Source organism: Diceros bicornis, chromosome 33, assembly GCF_020826845.1.
Source record: "Diceros bicornis minor isolate mBicDic1 chromosome 33, mDicBic1.mat.cur, whole genome shotgun sequence".
In the NCBI taxonomy this organism is placed as follows: Eukaryota; Metazoa; Chordata; class Mammalia; order Perissodactyla; family Rhinocerotidae; genus Diceros; species Diceros bicornis.
Window position 1 is genome coordinate 29,115,085 of NC_080772.1, and position 10,091 is coordinate 29,125,175.

The following is a 10,091-nucleotide window of genomic DNA, read 5'->3' on the forward strand; positions in this document are numbered from 1 at the left end:
TACCATTCCATTAATTGGCTGTCTGTATTCTTTTGCATATACACTAACTCGCACGCAATCTGCTGACAAAAACTTATAGAGTCTGTCCTGAAGAGGGGCACCAGACTTTCCAATTAATTTAACAGGGCACTTGCTCTTCTCATTTTAAGGCAAAAAATATATAATAAAACCTTAAGCCAAGGAGATAATCCTTTACCTCAGCATTTGATGAAATTAAAAGCTGAAAAAAAAAAGTAATAAAGATCTATTGGCTTTCTCTAACTTCTTTTTACTTAAAAAAAAAAAAAGAAAAAGCAAAACAAATAAGAAAAGTCCAGAATTTTAAGACTGCCTGTTACTTGGACTGAATATAATTTCGTCTTTAAGTGATATTTTGTTTTTAATCCTGGCCGTCTACCATAATCAAAATAAAGTATATTGGCTACCTGCCAATAGTCAAGTCTAACACCACAGGACAAGTGCATCGTATTGTTCTCTGGCTTCTCACAGGGCAACTAGGGTAAACTAACACCCAAAAGTCACCCCGAGTCACCCTTCAAAATCACTTTCAGCTATTTGTTATTCAATCTCCACAGCAATGCTTTTGTGACACAGGTCAAGATCTCTTTGTAGGCAACCAGGTGGCTGAGTCAAGTGACACAAAAGTCAGAGTTTTAGGGCTTCATTCAGCTGCTCAATTTTCATGTCTGTTTATTAGACCAAGGTAGTAAGACTTGACCCAACTATGCATTCAAAATGCATGATCATAAAAGATAGATGTCTCGGTTGCAATAAAATTTTTAAACCAAAAAAATAAATAAAAAGATATTTCATACATCTGTGGAGTTTGAGTTTATAGAAAAGTATTTGTTAACACAATAATGATCTTAGCATTAAGAGCTTATATTTCTTAAAAGCTCTTCAGAGTTTAGAATACTCACTGATACACTGTGGCAGATGGTATATAAACGGGCCTTCTTACCACTTTGTTCATCTTTTGTTTTAAATGTATTTGTTAATCCATAAAGGAAGCCAAGAGAAGTGTTTTCTATGGGAAAGGTTTAAAGCTGAGTTTACGAATGTAAAAAATAAATAGTAGCATAAGCACCAGCCCTGAAATAATGGGAAATAGATTACTGCCAAAAAGCAAGAAAAAATAAGCAGAAAAGGCAGGATTTTTCCACTTTTGATGCAAAAAGAGAAACACTGCTCATCTTTGTCTGTTAAACCCCTGAGTCACCTCTCCCCCAATACATCAATTATGAGTTTTAATATTAAATGTCTATCGATGTAGTAGAGATAATGAAGTCTATTTGTCTATCTATTTATCTATCTACACATATACGTTTACATTTAAATCCAAAACATACTATCACTGGATGCATTCATTTTTCAAAATGCCAATGTTTCATTTTATATAGAAAGAGACACAAAAAATTAAGGGAATAAAAAGAAGGGTCAGAAACAATGTGACAAGATAACAGTAACACAAAGGACCCTAGGGAGCCATATAGAACCTTTATCTCTCTGTAAGAAGCCTGCAGCTTAGTTATTTAAGATAAATACTGCTCTCTGCTCCCTTTGTGCACATTCACAAAGCAATAGACTGGGAAGCAACACACCAATGATCAAGTTCTTTCTTTGCTATTTAATAACGGTACCTTTTGCATAGCCATTGAAATTTTCTGTGACTCAGTTTAGTCAGATGGAAAATCAATGTATTGTACTATAAACTTTTAGGTTTCTTCTACCTCTAAGAAAAAAACAGTAGAGACTAAAAGTAAAGAGATTTTAATTTTCTCAAGTTGAATTCAGGAATTTTTCTTGTAGCTAATGAATATATTTTCAAGAAAAAAGGCTAAGTTTCAATATCAAATGCTTTATCTAATGTTGTACGCATTGCCAAATATTTCCAAGGAGAAATGAAAGCATGTGTGTCTGTCATGTGTGTGTGTGCACCTGTGGTAACCACCCACACCTACATACATGTGTGAGTACACACTAATGGGACTGCATATTGAATAATACATAAGTATAAAACCTATAACTTCTCATATGAATATTAAGCATCTTCATTATTTGGGGGTATTCTACTTGGCTTATAAAATGGAAATATGGAAGTCATCAAAATGCAACAGTTCTAATTTGAAGGTGGTTAAAGTCATACGTGCAAAAATTGGCCTGATCTTACTCTGTAATAGATGAATTAAGCAAAAACATTTAGGCTTACAGCCTAAGTGTATAGTCATCTTCATTGAGAATAACATCTTTCTAAGGTTGGCTATCCATGCCTTGATGTATGTCGCATCTAAAGAGAGGTAAGATACAGAGATGCCTATCCTATCATCTACTGTGAGTTTTACAGGGTTACAGAATCTCAGGTGGTGCCAGGGCCCAGCTGGCAGAGTCACAATAATTTCAGAATTACTAACTTAAGTTTGAAAGTCCAGAAATGTCTACTAAGTCAGGAGGGAAACAAGTGTGGGTCCTCTTGACCACAAAAGTATTCAAGGCAACATATTATAATATTTAAGAGAAAAGGTCCCGAGGCAGCTTGCCTTCGTTTCAATGCCAGCTCTAACATTTTCTAACCTAGTGACTTGGACAAGTTATTTGATGTCTCTTTACCTTGATGTCCTCATTTTTGAAAAGAAGATAAGTGTAATCTTTACCTCATAGGGTTAGAATCTCCCATGTACTTAGAAAAAAAATCCTAGCACAGAGTAAGCGTGTGATGAATGTCTGATGTATATTTTTCCATTTAGTGTCCCTTAACAGCCTCGGACAGGCCTGGGACCACATCTCTAAAGCTCTTCTTTTTGATGTTTCCTTTCATGGACACTTGATCTACTTTCTACCTCTTTAATCTATAGCTTTTTGTGACAAGTGGAGACTTGATAAGGTTTCCAGGCCTTTAGTTTTCTTCACTTGCCATATAGGAATTAATTCCTTCAATAAAAGTTTATCGAATAAATGCTATGTGTCTGATACTATTCTAAACTCTGTGGACACACGAGTGCTGTATCAGATGGCAAGACATGCTATGGAGAAAAATCATGTAGAGCTAGGGAGTGTCAGTTCTCCAATAAGGTGACATTTGAGCAGAGACCTCCAAGAAGACAGTGAATAATCCAGGAGGATATTTAAGGCCTGAGTGTCTAAGGGAGAAATAACAGTAACTAACTACAAATGCCCTGCAGCAGGATCCCGCTGGGTGTCTAGGACATCACAGAAGCCAGTGTGTCTGGAGCAAAGTGAGGGAAGCAAAGCGATGATGATGCTCCAGGCGATGAGATCACGCATGCCTGTGTGAGAAACGTGTAGCCACATTTCTGCATTACTCTCAGAGCAGCATGAAGCCATTGAAGGGATGGAGTAGCGAAGGGACATAATCAAGCATAGTTTACAAAAAAATGCCTTTGACTGATATGTTGCAGATAGATTGAAAGAAAACAAGCAATTGGAAGACTATTGGAATAATCCGGGCAAGAAATGATGGTCCCTTGGACAAGAGCTAGCAGTGATGAAGCTGGAGAAAGAATTTGTATTCCAGGTATGTGGCCTTCGGGAATAGAACAAATAGGGTGTGTTCACAGACTGGATGCGGATGTGAACAGGAGAGATTATGGACAGCTTCAATGTTTTTGGTACCAGTATCTGAGAGGATGGAGTTGACTTGTAACGAGCTAGCAAAATTGTGCGGGGGGTAGGGTTTGGGGAATCAGGGAGAATCAGGGGTCTAGTTGTGATTTTGTTGAAATGTGAGATGACCACTATATGACTTCAGATATTTACCCTGATTTAGCATCAAGGAGGCAGTGACGTACATTATCAAGGTGTGGTTACTCTTGGAGTGACATCACAAGGATGGACTCACCATATCATGATGTTTTAAATGTGCCCATTACTTTCATGCATTGACAACATGTTGTTAATCATTTCTTTCCTTACACCCATGCATGTTAGTATGACAATAAGTAATAAAGATACCTTCATTGCCACCCCATCCAACACGGTGTTGGTAGAGCTGTATGAGATCATCTCTGCAAACATGTTAGACAGATGCATGGTGGGAGGAAAAAGGACAGCCTTACCAATTCTTGGTACTATTTTTTGCCATCTCTCCACATTTAGACATTATTTGCCTGACATTATATCTCTGAACTTCAATCTCATACTCAAGATGTTCAGGGTGATTATCGACTCGAAGCAGAAGGAAAAAAAGAATGAAACAAAATAATTGACTACTTTGACCATCAAATTTAGTCAGAATAGTGATCCTCATAGATGAAGATAAACACTTTAAATCATGTTTATTTCATCAGTCTGAATGTGTGTTCCTCCCATTACTAGTTCTCACTTTTTCCTTCTAACCTACCTTTACTTTTAATGTTTTTCTGGTCTGTTCTAAGTACATTTAACTGCAGGGAATGGAATTTTATTTACTCCTGAGAATTCTGATGATTCATTAAAGCTGGAATGATTTTGTATGCTGTATTATGTGCTTGTTATTACAGACTATATGATAAAAGCATGTTTTGTTTCTTATTTAAAAGTTCTTTCTAAATATACACATAAATTTATATGCAGTCCTGCAAGTATTAGGATTGCTACACTTTGTATTTCATCTATTTTTCTTTTTTGGTGTACCTGTTCTTTCTCTCATTTCATTCTGTCGTGTATTTTTAATTAAGTATAATCATTTCTCACCAGGATGCTTCTTTTTACTCTAGAATGTTGCCTCTAAATTCTTCAAATGTTCAAAACCCACTAAACATTTGCAAATACAGTGGGATCCATTCTTTGGAATGTCTAAAACAATGCGTGTTCTGTGCACCAAATCAAAATATGCATACCACTGTCCCGGTATTTCCAAAGCTGTTTCTGATTACTGATCGAAATTCCCCTGTTCTTCATTAAAGCCTGAGATTCTTTTAAAATGCTTATTTACGGTTGCCTGGTCCTCAGGGGCAGACTGTGGATTTAATCGCCTACAGCACCAAATCTCTTTTAACATTTGGCCAACTGCACATTAGGTAACTTGTTGGCTGGGGGGCGCCACGTTCCTACTCAGTGTATGGGTAAGGTAGCCACAATCCAATATGCTCCATTTACTTCCAAGTATTATTAACGCTAATGAGCATTACATCCACACATCAAGAAAAGATATGGAATGGAGCCACTGCTTCTCAGACTTCATTAAGCTCAGTACTGTTTCATTTAGGGGGCAAGTCTCTAATTTTAGAAGGTTCTTCAAAGCCAGATGAAAACAAATACACTGTAATTGATAAAAAGAATTGCTTCCCTGTTTAATAGATAGCATGTATTGAGATACAGCTGTGAGTTTAAAAAGATACTTCCTGGGGGTAAAAGGAGGAGATAATTAAGTGTGCTATAACAGAAAGTACTTCAATAAATTACAATAAATTTTATTTTCTTCTGACATAAGTAAAATAGGCAGGTGTCCACATTAATTTTGTATCTTCTTTTGTGACGTGATCTACTACATAAGGTTCTCATTTAAATATAATTCTTATTACATGATTAATATTATGTTATTTACTGTATGTCTTTAAGTATATTTTAGCTCTACATCTACAATATAAAATTAAAAATAAGTCTTTCCTCTTGGAAATGTCAGTTTATTTTTTTTACCCTAAATCCAGAGTATGTTTTCAAGGTCTCTTCTAAAGTGATAACCTTCCTAGGAGTCAGAGGAGTTTAAGAACATCTCTGGATTAGTCTGGCTTCAGTGAGGTTAAACGCAGCAACAGAGTGCCTACAAAGAGATCCGATAAGCAGTTATAATGGGTATCACTCAGCACAGCACCAAATATAAATCAAAACTAACAAACGCCCTCCCACACAAATCCTCTCAAGTTAAGTTCCTTGAATTTAATTATTATAGCAAATGGTAATATAACAAGAGTGTCTACTGTCAGGAAAAAAAAATGTTTAAAACAGATGTGAACCATACAAAACATATGTAAAACACATGTGATCCACAGCAAGGTCACGGGACCCATTGAAAAAACACATGTGGAGTACAGGAACCACATGTGGACACATGTTGTGAGATCACATGTTTCTGTTCACTGCCAAGACTCATATCATATTCTAAAGAAATCAGGGGCTCTTAAATAAACTTTGTACTTCTTAAGGTAAATGGATACCTTTTTGTTTAAAATCCCTTAGTGTAGGCAGACAAGTGTCCTCAAATCTAATACGGGGCTTGAAAGTACTCAAACCCTTGTTTCACTCCTGTTTTCCTATCCCAGGGTGATTCAGTTGATTATTCCAAGAGAATAAAGATTTCTTCCTTGCCCACAGCTAATGCTTTGAGAATGCCACCGCTTATAATCAAACTTAAGCAAACAGAGTCTAAGTGTGTGAATTAGGAGCAACTGTGGCCTGAATGGGCTTTTTCTATCATAAAACACTCAAACTAGCAAAACATTGATGCCTTATCTTATGTATCTGGAATAAAATTAAAATCTTCCATACTTATAGAAAATCATCAAAGTGTAAAAATCCAAGAACATTTACTTTATTTTATAATTTGAGGGAATAAGATATTTATATAATTTAAAGTGAATGTTAAAAAGACATGTATATACATGGAAACAGGCATGAAATATGTTACATGTCTTTCACCCTTATTTTCTAGATCATGATCACAGTAACAGTGCCTTATGCCTAGGCATTAATTCAATTAGAATCTGAACATATTACTTTGTTTGGTCCTCCCCACAACCCTTTAAGAAATATAGTGTATCAGGAATTAGGTAAGTCAACTACATGGTATTACAGAAAGAACCTAAGATATAGCAAAAAATGAGAGGAATCCAAGTTTGGCTCCCTTAGCTATTAAACTTGTGGGTTCGAACAAGTGATACACTTTTTTGAGTCTCAGTTTTTACATAAAGAAACGTGGATTATACAATTGCTTACTTAATATGTTTGTTGTAAATTTCGCAAACTATTACATGCAAAATTATATTGTAAACAGAAATACATTCTATGTATACGTGTTAATTATTCCCATTCACAATTTACAACGAGAAACACTGAGATTCAGAAAGGAAAGGTGATGGCCACATGACCAATAATTAGTAGGGCTAAGACGAGAAAATAGATACTTTTACTTCAGTTTCCCCCATTCTCTTCCAAAAGGTAAAGCAGAGTATGTTTCTTGTTAACAGGGCATTCATTCTGACCCTAAATCAACAGACATGCATTGATATCACAGATAATCATTATTATAATAACATCACATTTACATTTACAGCGTTGTACATTTTCCAATGTAAAACACAATCCAGGGAGCATGTCTCTTCCACTCGTACAGCAGGTAAGCAAGGAAATTACTTCCTTTCTATATATTAGTAAACTAAGGTTCGGAAAACACAGTAAATAGTTTACTTAAATTCATATATTTATTAAGAAACAAAACTAAGCCTTTAATTAAACAGGTGAAATTTCAAGTCCAGTAATTATTTTCCACTAAGCTAAAATATTTAAACATATGATTGCAGGCTCTCAATATGATGTGTATGAATACTCATATCCCCAATAATGTTTCTAATGGTGCTGCTATTAAAAATGAGGGTATAATGAAAGAAAAGTACAGCATTAGAAGGGGAAATTTTAGCATTGAATGGAACAAAAGATTTCCTTTGTTACTGTTTTTGGCAAAATGCAGTAGACTATCCAATGCTTCCTGAAAAGATAGAGACTCCAAGTTGCCTACTGCACTTCCAATGTATCTGTTACCTATCGTTTCTTGTTGCTTTTGAAAGTATCATTCTATTATCTTTCAAGGTTTTGAAACTATTTTTCTTAGAGATACATTTTTTTTAGCATAATTTCTTTATTAGTATGACTTCCCCCTTTAGACCTGGCTCACTGCCGTTCATACCTTAAGACAAAATTCCAATATCACTTCTGTGAATCCTTCCTAGATTATCCTAGACAGAATTGTTTCCACTTTTGCATTGCACTTGCCGCATTATGTTATAATTTATCTAACTGCGTGTCTACTTTTTACCTCTACTAGTCTGAAAATTCCTCAAGTGCAGAGTCATTACTTTTATTAGCTTTGTATCCACAGTGCTTAGTCAAGTTATTTAAAAGGGTAGTTAAGAGGAAGTATAAGATGAAGGAATGAATGAATATGTTGTTACTTTTCCTTTTTGGCATGAGTTGATTTAGAAGGTCACATGCTCAGTTCAGATGCAATGTAGTGGCCAGACACATACAGTACTAAACTACTTCCACCTGAGAAGAAAAGAGTTCCAATAGCCGAGACACTGGATTTTTGTTCATTTCTCTTACGTTGTCTATTTATGAAACATCTCTTTAAACAAGCATCTAGAGAAGTTGTCTGCTTCTTCTTTTAGATGATTATATGTTACACACGATATACTATAATTTTTCATGAGATACCCCACCCCTCACCCCCATGACGCTGGAAAGAATATTTACGTCAGGCTAACGTAAAGAATTATGGGCAATATCACTGCACTGGGTCTGGAATTATTTTTCTGCATTTTGACACTAGATTATGCACACAATTTTATCATACCCTGTATCACAAAAGAGTAATATTTTGTCATTCCAATTTGCCACAACCCAGTGACATTTCTCTATTAGAGATGTGGAGCTGAAAACGTGAGTCTCACCCCTTTTCCTCTCATCTTAATGAGCCATGGGGAATGAGAACCACTCAGTATTTTGGCTGTGCCCTTTCGACCATGTGCAAAGCAGACACAGCGGCAGCCAGCCTTCCAAAGGGTATGCTGATCTTGCATGCTTTCACGTTTGATCAATGCAAATTGGACAGTCTGCTACTTGGTTTCTTCCAAGGTTGGGTCTTACTCATTAAAACAGAAATAAAGTTTCCAAATCCATCAGAATTGATTATTCTATCCCTCTTTTCCCGTCTAATTCTCTCCCCGCCATAATCTGTGGACTTCCATATAACCACAAATCTGATAAATATGTTTTAAAACCCCCTACTGTGCATAAGGTGAGGTACACACTGCTTTTGTACACAGCATGGTTTATCAATCTAGACCCAACCTATCTCGTCATGCTTACCTTTAAACACTCTGCTCTGTCCCTTCTTATTCACCTTTATTTTCCAACCACACGAAGTTCTTATGGCTTTTGAAATACGATTTATGCTTGACTTGCCTGGCTTGTCCTATCTCTACCTATGCTTGTAACAGTCCTTACCGATCTTTCGATAATCAACTGAAATATCACCTATTTTTCTGAATCTCTTCCTTTTCATGATTTCAGAGCACTTTTTCTATGGAAGAAATTGTCACATTGTAATAAAATTATTTGCTTGTGCATCCTATTTTGCACTAGATTGGAGAATTTATCAAAGAATTACATCATGTGCATATTTCATATATCTCTGCATTCACCAGTGATTAAAATAGCATTCAATAACAGCTTGAAAGACTAAAGTAAGCAATGGAAGGAGGGAGCAGCCGATCTTATATGAAAAAGATCACTTAATGCACACATCTCAAAAATATGCTTTGGATGAGAATTAAGAATTTGTCATTTTTAATCTCTAGAGATTCACTTTTAGGTAAGGATGCCCCTAGAGGTAAGGGATATACTATAAATTCTGAATAAGTTTGTTTCCATTTTTATAGAGCATTGTGTTTGTTTGGGGGAGAGGGGTTTCAGGTACAGAATGATTCTTAACTTTTGTTTTTGTTATGACATGATCAGCTCCCAATATTGGACCATTAAAAGCAAATAATAGTTGTATTTTTATTTTTCTTTGTGTACATAGTTATTGAAGCCAATTTATCACTGAATTTTGGTTTTCCTTACGCAATCATGAAGGTGGCCCTTATGACCCCATCTTGGATGATATCAGCCAAACATAACATAATTTGCAGGGATATCACATATCTAATAAAATAAATAAACACTGAGTGTCTGAAATGTGCAAGGCGCCCTCTAAAGGAATAACTCACTGAACAACTGAGATCCTAATTAGTAAAGGAAAATTCTGAAGAACATTCATAAATAGTGAAAGCATTACTTTTGTTACAGTTTTCTGATGATGTGGCTGCTAAGAGTAGTGT